Source organism: Eschscholzia californica, unplaced genomic scaffold (genome assembly GCF_041429995.1).
Source record: "Eschscholzia californica isolate CP2 unplaced genomic scaffold, dmEscCali1.0.p SCAF_6, whole genome shotgun sequence".
In the NCBI taxonomy this organism is placed as follows: Eukaryota; Viridiplantae; Streptophyta; class Magnoliopsida; order Ranunculales; family Papaveraceae; genus Eschscholzia; species Eschscholzia californica.
The window spans coordinates 15,405,799-15,418,249 of record NW_028238483.1 but is presented as its reverse complement, the minus strand read 5'-3'; the positions used below and the strand labels follow the sequence as shown (position 1 = coordinate 15,418,249).

Sequence of the window (12,451 nt, the reverse complement as noted above, 5' to 3'; positions counted from 1 at the left end):
AAAACATCATCACCATCGGCAACTAAATAAATTCAAATCTAGTAGATTAAACTCCGTAAGACTCATTCATTCACTTTCCCTTTTCCATTTTTTTAGTTTATAAATTTTTTATTGTTTAAATCTTTGTTCTTCCTTGTTTTTTTTTTTACTTCTTAACTTTTTATTATTTAAATCTTATTTATTTTCTATTTTTTGTTATTTTCACCTTCTTCTTCATCTTGCATGTCTCTAACTCTGACAAAACATCATCACCATCAGGAATCGGCAACTAAATAAACCTCAAACTCTTTATTGTGTAAATCTTTGTTCTTAATTATCTATTTTTCCTGTTTTACTTATACCCCATTCTCAGATTTTATTCCAGGACACAACAACACCACTGCATAAACTTTCTTTTAAGTTTGTTGCCCCTCTGATCTAAAATTTGCAACCACCTATGTGACTCTGTGACTATGAATTTAGTTGCCGCATATTTTCGTAAAGACCAAAATCATCCAAAAAACGGTCACTAGTTGACTACGGTCACTAGTTGACGACGGTCACTAAGTCAAAAAAGACCACAATCCGAATGGGTCAACCCGTATCAATTCAACAGGGAGGTTGAGTCAGAAAGAGGTTTGCCACTCAAGCCTAAAATTAGGAGGTCGATATGATCGTCCTATAGGCGCCTAAGCCATACCTTGACTCAAATAAAACCAGGTCTGTCCTGAGATTTAAGAGAATGACTAAAGGGTCCGCGTAAGTGGGGTCGATACCTCAATCTCGAAACATGGGGGTTAGAAGCGTGTCTAATGATTTACCCAGTTAATCCCGAAATCCTATCAAAGATTCAAGTCAGTGAGGATCTTAAGTATTTATTGTATCTCATAACTATTAAATAGGAATTTCAATCTAACACGGTGGATCTCAGCCGCCTCAATTAACATCACCTATCAATAGTCGGTAAAAAAAAGTCTATAAAAGGTAATGAACTCATCAGGAAGAAGGCACAAACACAAACGATGCTCACACCAAGATGACAAGCTAAGTCTCAAGCTTGAGGATCAACCAAAGGTTCAATTACTAAACTCAGGATCACTCAATAATACTTTATATTTTAACTGCAAGAGCAATTTGACTGTCTTAAGCGTGGGAGAGGTTTTCGAGTTCCTTGCAGATTTTGCCCCTCAGATCTGACGAACATAGCAGGCTTTAAGTAGCAACCTCAACATCTTAATATATTCCAGGAAGACAAATTTGACATCAGAATGTATGAATCTCAAGATAGCTTTCATGTTTGGTATTGTTTGTGTGATGATTGTTGTATTCTGTTTGACTGAGAATCTTATGGATTTGAATGAAAGAAATATACAGGTTGCCCCTGTTTTATGCAACATATTGATGTTAATTCTTAACATGCCCCACATAATGATTTATGTTACTATGTATTCAGAAGTTGTGACCCTAAGGACATATAAAGATATTTATATTCAGACTTAGAGTCTTCAGACTTGTGAAAGCCAACTCGAGGATCGACCTCATAACTCGATATGATTCCTTGTTATGTTCTAGGACATGGTCAAGTCGGGTCGCTTCCTGTTTATGATAGTTGATTCAGAGTTGGTGACATGGTTTTGTGATGGTTTGTCAGAATATGATGGTTAAAACTTTTTTGGACTTGTGAAGGTCGACTCAAAGATCGACCTCATTTACTGGATATGATCCCTTCTAGTACTTGGGAAGGTAAGTTATTTCATGTTTAAAATGGTTGATTCATAGTTGACAAAAATACAACATGGTCTGGGTTATTATTTTGACCAAAGGATATCAAATTCTAATTGTTAATATGTTGTTTCTTAGTCTTGTTGTTGGTTTATGTTTAATAGAAATAATAGTAAGTGTTGTAGGTTATGAACATTGCAACTTGATCATCTTCTGGTCCAAGTACCACAACAGATACATGCGTTCCTATTTTTATGTCTTCTGCTACTGATGTTGTTGTTGCAGCTGATGCAATTTGAGCTATTAGATCCTTTTGATGGGGCTAAGTACGAGGACAAGGACGATGACAATGAGTCTCCACCGTCTGCTCCTTCAGCGCAAGTGGCTTGAACCCAGAAAAAGTGTCAACTTCTAACATTTCTCTTATTTTGTCTTGTTTCATACTGATGATGTCTAAAAATGGCTTTAGATTATCATTTAGGATAAAAAAGATTACTGCTTCTAATATCGAACTGTTCCCCGTCTTTCGAGGACAAATCCTTGGATGAACTCCGAAACCTCTCCAACGGCAAGTCAATAAAAAATTCTTGTAGTTAAAGAATTGAGTTGAAAGTGCAAGTTAGGGATTTAACTTTGGTTGATTTCTTACACTTGTTTAGGGTGAACATGTTGCTTGATTTAAGCTCGTTTAAATGATTGGCATGAGTGACGGTGAAAATCCCCCAACTTCTGATGAAACTACTATTTTGTAGCTTGTAGAGAGATAAGTTTACTAATTTAAGGATATTCCGTAATTTGGGTGGATTGTATTGTTGGTCTTCTAAATTTTGCACATAATTCTTGAGTTCCAAGTTATTTATATTCTTAATATATTTTCCCCATCATATGTTGGATTAGACTGTAGCCCAGGTTGGGAAAATAATAGAAACAATTATACCCCCTATATTTCAAGATTAAGGTATCGACCCCAATTTTGCGAACCTCCCCTGCTTATAGGGGTGAACAATGGTTGGCCAAACCGACCAAAGTGAATCAGCCAAGCCAAACCGTATGGTTTTAGGCCAAACCGAACATTGTTCCACTCGGCTCGACTGAAAAACCGATTAACTGGTCGCAGGTTAGTTTGACTTTGTCTTGGGCTTTTGAAAACCGAATAAGTCGAACGGACGAACTAAATGGAGTATGTTGTATAATATACTAATATAAATTAATATTCAATACTTGATATTTTTTGACATTGACACTAAGAGTCATTTCATTTATCTGACATTTATCGGTACATCATGAATATAATATGTGAAGGATATTTCCTTCGACCAAAGTAGCAATGCGCACAATTTGTCAGATAGGACAATTGATAAACAAGAACATCAAATCCGGACGATTTAGGGATCGTAATATTTAGCTAGAAATCAACTACGATCGTCCAATCACGGGGTGATTCTCGGCTAACTTCGTCCGCATCCTACATTGGGTTACACCAAGAGTGTCAATTTGATCGAAGATATGACTAGAGGGATGCAACATAAAAGTATGGATTAGATCCATAAATATGTCCAAAGGCCGAAAGGCAAAGATAGTAAAGAGTCCAAACCAAAAGGAGTTTTGGGTAGGGGCTTAAAGCCCATGAGTGGGTCGGGCAAGGCATGACCGACCACATTATAGGGGGCCGGCCAGACCTAGCCCATTAGGGCATATAGGTGGCCGACCAGAATAAATAGAAAGGGGTTTCTATTTTGGTAAAACCCTAAGTTTGTTTCAATCACTACAAAAGTACGAGTTATTTGTGACAAAATTTTTACGACGGATACCCAGGGGCGGTCGCAAATACTCGTGATATTCTGACGAGTCATTTTACATCCGTCGAAAGTGATAGGTATTAAAGACGAGTTCTTACTTAACAACCGACGTAAATACTTACGTTGCTATTTGGTAAAAACATTTTGTTCTAACGACTCTCTCTACCTTCGAAAAAAGTTCCTATTATGACGGTGGAAAAGGTTTTTCCGTCGGAATAGGAAACGATTTCCTGGGGCCAACATTTTCTGCGAAATATTTTCCACAAAAACTATTTTTGTCGACTTTTATCCGTCAAAAATAGTTCCCTTGAAAATTCCCACCATATATTTCTCTCCCCCTCTCTCTCTCTCTCTCTCTCTCTCTCTCTCTCTCTATCTCTCGCGTATCGATAATCTCTTTCACCATTTTCACTCTTTAAAAACTCTTTCACCTTCAAACCGAACTCCATCTCTTACCTCTCCAAAATTCTCAGCTCGAATTTAGGGCAAGAATTTGGACTCAATTTTTTGTTGCAAATCATCACCCAACGAGTTCACCTAAGGTTCATCAGATCGAGGTAAGGTTTAAAGATCTTCTTCTTTCTCTCTTGTGGTGAACTCATTGTTGTCTAACTCTCAAATTTCTAATTCTCTTTCTCTCTCTACAAATCAAAAGCTCCATCTTGGAAAGATTTGAAGCTCGGTTTTGGTACCAAATTACCTCCTAATAGCAACTCGATTTGAAGGTATTCTTCTATACCCTTTTCGGTGTTTTGAAATTTGTGACATTAATCTGATTTTGCCCTAAATTGTGTCCTAGATTTCTAATGTGACGAATTAAGGAGAAATTGTCCTAATTGCATGTTATAAGTGTTCTGAAATTTTTGAAATTAATCTGATTTTGACCTAAATTATGCCCTAGATGTCTAATGTGGTGAATTTGGGAGAAATTGTCCTAATTATATGTTATATTGTTTTGTTTTTCCCCTTTCTATGGGAGCTATTAATGTAATGTAAATATGATTTGATTAATGAAGGTTTTTTTTTCACATCCATGGTTTTTTATCTTTGTTTCCCTTCCATGAAAAAAGAAAATGTGGCTGGATAACTACGTCTTTCTAGTTTATTATAGGGTAAACGAGTTTTGGTTGAAAAGTTAGAGATCAAAGTGGTTAATCCAAGAATGAAATATGTAATAATTTTCTGTTCAATATGCCATGAGTTTGCCTCAATTGAAAGTAGAGTTCAGTTTAGCCATTGATTTAGGATTCTCAGTCTGCTGTAGCGTTTATTGCTGAGACTTCTTCTACGATGCTTGCATTAGTAGAAAACCGATAATTTTTTTGTACTACTTGAATATGAGTTATTTTATTTCCTTGCTCTTATCGAGATTTGGTTACCACTTGCATGGTTATTTCTTTGGGAGCTTGAAAAGCGTTCTTCGTGACTGGATTGGTGGTCTGGATGCTGCTATTTTTCGTGTGGTTTGATTGCTTAAATTTTCTTGCTATAAAAGATGACCTAATGTACTTCCCCATTTGTTAACATGGACTTCACGACCCTTACTATTGTTCAATTTTAGTTCGATGGTAACTTATGTGTTTGTGATGTATTCATAGCAGATGCCTTGTGCACTGATTATATGTCACAGACTCACAGTATGATGATGGAATGATCGTTCGAAAATAGATATTACATAATATAAGTACGTAATTTGCGTCGTTGGACTAATTCATATCGTGGATAGAACGGGTAAATGAGATATTTGAGATTTGGAGAAGAAAATGAGACGCTTGATTTTTTTGGAGGTAAGTGAGATTTACCGGGTTAGAGAGGAGATTGTTGGGAGTCTTCGTGAATGAGTTTTAAGATAAAACCTTTTGTGGGTATTGAATCATAGGAGAAGAAAATGCGATAGAGATGGTTTATTTAGTTCAAAGTTCACTTGTTTTACAATTTGGTTCCTTCCAGTTACCCTTTCATCCATCTTCGTTCTTTACTTACCTAAAACCCGATTAATCTATCTCCTCTATTTTACTTCCTAATTGGTAACTTTACATTTACATTTACAATTTATCAAACTAGATTCGTATACATTGCTCATATTGAACCCCCCGTCCCCCTATTGATTTGTGCCCAGAATCATGAAGGAGATGTCCTTCGACCAAAGATGCAATGCGAGCAATTTGTCAGATAGGACAATTGATGAAGAAGATCATCAAGTCCGGACGATTTGGGGATCATAATATTTAGCTGGAAACAAACTACGATCATCGAATCACGATTAACTTCGATCAGATCCTACATCGGATTACACCAAAGAGTGTCGACTTGATCAGAAGATATTACTAGAGTAATGAGACATATAGACATGAGTTAGACTCATAGATATATCCAAAAGGCCACGCAAAAGGGTTAGTGATGGGTCATGAAAATGTCCCATGTGAGTCGTTTAATTTAGCCTAGTTAGTTCGTTTCGAGTCTTTATTATAATAAAATGGGTTTGTTTTCTTGATAAGTTGTCTTTTACAGAGTTAGGTGTGAAAACGGTTTAAAAAGATTAAAAAAATACACAAAGGGTATTTTAGTCATTTGGAGTTAAGGGCATTCTAGTAATTTAGTCAAGGTCAGTATATAGGTGAAAAGTAGAGTCCAAGACAAACCTGTAGGAGGAAACGAAAGTCGAATCGGAGTGCGGATGAGCAAACTAGGCAAAGTCAAATATGAAGTCAAATAAGGGTGACTAGCGGGAATACTTCGGGAGACTTTCTAGCACACGGTATACGGAGTGAGAAGTGGAGCCCAACGGAGGCCGTCACATCTAAATTTCTTGTTCGCGCTGAGCATCGACATGGGCCTTAAGAGCATGATCTATTTCCGACGCAACTCAGTCCCATAGTCCCAGCACGAACGTTTTAATCTTGTCCATCCGTTGCCGCGTATCCCAGATCTGACGGTTGCTGAACGTTTTCCCTATTGTTATGCTTCCGTGTTACCCGTAGATGCTTAGTTAGATGCTCCCTAAACCCATGGCTTAATATGGACCATCCACTTCCGCGCGCCCTCCATCTGACGGCTACTACTTGCTGCCGCTCCGATTTCATTAGCCGCGTAGCATGTTAGCATTCGAATTTCAACCAACTAAACCCTAGCCGCCAGACATTTGTCTAAACGTTAGGGCTTGTGTATTTTAACCCCCTACATTTCCAGAAATAACCCTCTCATTTCCCATTTCTCCCCATTAAACATATTTAAACCCCCAACCATATAAATAACCATTCAATACCAATTATTTGGTTAGACTTGAACAACCCTCTCATTTCCATTTCTCTTACCCTTTCTCTACTTTTTTCTTATCCCCTTTTAGCTTCTCTTTCCCCCTTTATCTTTTAGTAGTGAAACCCTAAAATCATATTCTCCTACCATCTTAGCCACCTTCATCTCTTCTTCTCAATTTCCTTTCTTTTCTAATTTCTAGATCTACGTTCTAATGCTATCTCCCCACCATTTCTTTTCTACAACCAATTCCTTTCTAATTTCTTTTCTAAATCTCTCTACTTTCACCTATTCTCAAAATGCTATTATCTGGATTTGGAGCATAATTTGGATCATACTTGGAAACCATTTGGAGCAAGAAGTTGGGTGATTTCTTTTCTTTGTCTCATTTATTTCCATGTATTTGGTTTTATCAATGTATATGTCTCTAAATTTAACGAGTAGCTAATTTTGTATCTAGGGTTTTAGAGGAAACCATATTTGATCTTTCTTGAAAAATGTTACTGATTAATAAATCTTTCTATTGAGATTTAATGTCTATTAATTGCTATTTCATTATTCATGTTTCATAATTAGGTATATCATGCTTTTGTTAAGTTATTAGATGGAATATATTTGTTAGATGATGAATGATTGTTAAGGAGTATAGTCTTTATGTGATAGTCAATTATAAATACATGATTTTAAAAAGTGCTAATGAAGAATATCTTCCGAAATCTAAATAGTTCATTATGTTAGATTTTGAGTTATATTGAAAAAAGGGTTAGTTAATTAATTACATGTTTTAGGAAGTCAATTTATTTGGTGGAATCAAAACCCTAGATTTCTTTCCCATCTTGTTTTCATTCTTCTTAGTCTATTATCCTTTTCTTTTTAAAATAGTTTTCAACAAAATCAAATCAAAATTACAAAAGGGATGTTTATTTAAGACTTGAAGCGAATTTACTTATCCCTTGGATCGATTTCCGGACTTCCAGACATCCTATAACATCCCGTCTTGTAGGAATAAATCCATTTTGGCCCTATCGGTTAGGCAAGGATAGTGAAAGTGGCCGAAACAAAGGGGTTTTGGGCCGACATTTAAGGGCACTTAAGGCCCATTAAGGGGCCAACCTAGTCATGGGCGGCCATGCCATAAGGGGCCGGGCGGGTATGCTCTATTAGGGATTATCTTGGTTGGCTACGTTAAAGAAAGAAGATAATAGAAGAAGGTTTCTATTTTGGTGAAAATCCTAAACCTCCTCTTTTGGGCTTTCAAGGAAACCTGATTAGGGTTTTACACTAACCTAGGATCCTATAAAAGGCCATCATTAGAAGAGAATCAAGTACGGAGAATTCTCAAGAAGCACTCTAGCTCTACAACATCAAGTAGAGAAAGAAAGAAAATCTCAACTATCTATCTAGTTTAAAGAAGAAGGTGTTCTTCGTCTAACCACCATCAAATTTCTAGCTTGCTAAGAGGTGAGAGATCAAGTTGATCATTCGGGTGTCTCAAGTAGAGGATCTACAAGTGGAGCTTTTGGTCTTCTCATTAGATTGGAAAGGTTCGAGGGAAATTTAGCGATTAAGGTAATCTCTAAACTAACTTAGTTAGATTATTAGCTTATGAATGAGATCCTGGGGATACTAGTGTTAGACATATTAGATGCCTGAGATTCCGCTAGCAACACTAGGAGACACCATAACCTAACAGTGGTATAAAAACCTCATGCACGTAGCTAATTTTGGGTAAGTATCAAACTAATTCTATGCTTGGTTAGATAGATAGATAAGTCTAAAAGTGTTTTAGACATCAATTCGTTTAGTTTTGAATTTGATTTGAAAGTTATTTAAGTGAATTCCAAAGTTGATGATTCAAAAGAGCTTCAACAGATTCGATTTGATTGATTTTCGTTTTTTCAAAAGAATTGATTTTCATTGATTTTAGAAGTTGTTTGAAAATCAAACTTGCGGTTTTAGAAATTTTTCTAAAAGATGAAATAACAGCTTGAGAAGCAAAACAAATTTCTTTTAGAAGTTGGATTTTAGAAGTTGCCAAAATCTTGCGAGGACGCGTCCCGGCTAGACGCGTGCGCGTCTCAGCCATTTGGCCGAGACCGTTCCAGACTTGGAGTCCAGAACGAGCAGAACCCGGTTTCCCAGTCGTGTCTGGGACGCGACTAGGAAAGACCGAGTCCGTCTCGAACAAGTCCGAGATGGTTGCGCGCCTAGAAGATTCTACCAGACGCATCTGGGATCGTCCTAAGCATCTTGGTCTTGGACCGAGATGGCCTAAGACGTCTCGTCCAGGGACCAGACGCGCGCCTCTAGGGTTCTTAGACCTCTTGGTCTTCAAGACCGAGATGGCCTAGGACGTTCCCTAGGACAGACACGTCTGGGCCCCATTAGGGCACTCCCCAACCTAGGGTTGAGACCCGTCCTTGCCCTAGGGGCTACGACGCGTCTGGCCCAAGACCAAGATGCCTCTGGCCTAGGATAGAACATGCGTAGCACGCCCCAAGCTGCTGGCCTAGGGTCGATCCGTGCTTCGGCCATACCAAGGCATCTCATGGTCTTTTGGCGGGGACAACTTATGGCCCTAGACCGAAAGGGTCTTAGGCCTTGACCGAGGCTTGTCCCGGGCCATTCCGAGTTAAGTCTTTGGCCATGGGCCGAGATTTCTCGGGCCTTGATCCGAGTTAAAGTTTTTCCGTCGAAAGTTCGATTTTTCTCCCGATTCCACCCAAATTTTGCAGAAATTGTTCTGGGCCACCTGAAGGCACGAAACGAGTTTTTCTTCAAATTGATTTTGGAAATCATAAAAAGTCAAACCAAGTTTTTCCGAAATTCACCTGGGCCACCAAAGGCCCAAACAGAGTTTTTCTTAAAATTGATTTTGGAAATCATTAATGCTAAAATCGAAACGCACCAATAGTCAAATTCTGCGAATATAGACTTAAGGTCCGAACGTGACATATAAATGTCGACAAAAGTATCTCCCGGATAATCAAGCGTACATAATTGATGTCCTTATATATTATATGAATGCATGTGATGTGAATGCGGAAACTAGTATGGTCATAGAAAGTTGTTTTCTTCATTCTTGTTTTAAGTACAAGTGAGTGCAAATCGTAATAATTTTAATTTCAACTTTTACACAATCGCGTATCGTTCGAGTCTTGTAATTAGAGTTTAGGGTCTACGAGTTCATTGAAGAAGCTCAAGGATGGGATCCTAATTCGAGTGAGAGAACTCAATGGAGGTTCGAGGATGGCGATCCAGGCAAACTAAGGGGAAAATAAGAAGAATTCTAAGAAGATTAGATCTTTTAGGACTAGGGGTCATACTAGGATCCATATGTGTTTGATGTATTTTCTCGCGCGCATTTACTTATTTATTTACGTTCTCTGTCGTGGATGGTTAGTTAGGCTAAATAGTTCACTACAACGCATATTAGACAAAACGTAAAAGCCCTTAAAAGTAATTTTGAGTAAAATGTCTACCAAGACTAGGGGTGTACACGAGCCGAGCTCTTAACGAGCTGCTCGAGCTCGGCTCGACTATTGCTCGTGCTCGACTCGAATATTAACGAGACCGAGCTTAACACGAGCTCAAAATCAAGCTCGTTTACATAAACGAGCCGAGCTTGAACATTTTTTAGTGTATCACGAGCTACTCGTGAACAGCTCGTTTAACATACACTTATAATAGTGTAGTGCATAATTACGTATTAGTAATGAAACTTGTACATGAAATATCAACCATTAAAAAATTATTGGAATATGAATCATTAATCATTATTATTGTACGTGACAAATGATCATTGAAGTATTTTGATGATTTAGAAAGTTTTAATTTGAAGTATTTTGATAAACGAGCTTAAAACAATGCGAGTTCGAGCTCGAGCTTGTTCAAACTTATACGAACCGAGCTTGAACAAGTGGACAATTACTCGAACGAGCTCGAGCTCGAGCTCGACAGTCAAATACACGAACTGAGCTTGAACATCTTACTACTCGGCTCGGCTCGACTCGAGTACACCCCTAACCAAGACTAAGACACCCGTTGAGCCCTCAATCATGGAATGGTGGGTCTGCCAAAGCAGGGGGCCATCTTTTATCCTAGGACAATGCGGGTAGACCTATGGCAGAGGTCTACGCATCTAAAATCAAAAGAATCAAACTCGTTAACTTTAGCATTGTCGCTTAGGTCTAGTTGACAAAGTCACTCTTTTTCATAAAGGCATAGTGACTAGTAATCTATTAGGACTCATACTTGGTTATGCAGACGAGGCAATCAAAGAATTTGGTTTCCTCAAGAATATAGAAGAATCTTGTGTTTACAAGAAGGTTAGTGGGAGCAACCTAGTTTTCTTGGTCCTTTATGTCGATGACATATTAATCATTGGATACAACATTCAGATGTTAAAATCAGTCAAGCACTGGCTTCAGAAATGTTTCTCAATGAAGGATCTAGGGGAGGCAGAATACATATTATGAATCAAGATCAATAGAGATACATCAAGGAAGATGATTGGACTCAGTCAAGAAACTTATATAGATAAGATTCTACATCGGTTCAGTATGGAAAACTCTAAAAGAGGATTCCTTCCCATGTCACATTGCATCACGCTTAGCAAGAGTCAGTGTTCTTTGAAACCTGATGAGCTAAAAATACATGGTAGATGTTCCTTATGCTTCGACAATAGGATCAATCATGTATGCCATGATCTGCACTCACCCAAACGTCTTATATGCCTTAAGCATGTGTAGTCGTTACCAATCGAATCCAGGAGACTGGACCGCTACTAAGAATATTCTAGAGTACCTGAAAAGGGTTGAGGATCACTTCTCAGAATACAGCGGGGAAGAGACACTCATGGTTGTAGGCCAAGTGGATGCAAGCTTTCAGACGGATAAAGACTATTTCACATCACAGTCTAGTTACGTCTGTTGTCTGAACGGAGGAGCAGTAAGTTGGAAGAGTTCCAAACAAATTATTGTCGTAGACTCTACCACTGAAGCAGAATACCTAGAAGCTTCGGAAGCAGCAAACGAATGAGTTTGGATCAAGAAGTTCATAATAGAACTTCGTGTCGTCCCTGGCATAGAGGAAGGAATATCTCTTTATTGTGACAACAATAGAGCAATCGCCCAAGCCAAGGAACCTAGAGCACACCAGAACTCCAAACATATCCAAAAGAAGTACCATGTGATTAGGGAAATCACAGAAAGAAAAGATGTGGTCATTTGCAAAGTCCATACGGATGACAATGTAGCCGATCTGTTTACTAAACCGTTACCTCAGCCTAAACACAACTCACACATGAGGGGCATTGGTATAAAGCGCATTGGGGAATGACAACAAATGTAATTGAGATTCATAAAAGGAGTTTATGTATCTAATTAGTTACATTCGATATATAAAATAAAATGAGTTTTATTTTGTCACTTAAATCAGGTTAAGTATTTAAGAGACAGTCCACTGATAAAGAAATATTTCGAATAGGCTTGTCAGATACGTGATCTGATAAATAAAACCATATTAAGTGAACTTGGAATTATTTCATTATCATCTCCCTAGTCCAGGTCATTACATGGACAACAATGACTTATGAAGACTAGCACGGGAAGTCGATGAGATAATGCAGTTTCATGGGCTATAGGAATATGGTATTCAACTCGACTACGTGGGTGTGTAATAGATATTATACACTG

At 38.0% G+C, this 12,451-nt stretch overlaps 1 pseudogene; it reads left to right on the top strand.

Moving 5' to 3' along the window:
- Positions 1–11,411: 11,411 nt before the first annotated feature.
- On the top strand, positions 11,412–11,795 carry LOC147531947 (secreted RxLR effector protein 161 pseudogene; annotated as a pseudogene).
- The last annotated feature ends 656 nt before the right edge of the window (positions 11,796–12,451 follow it).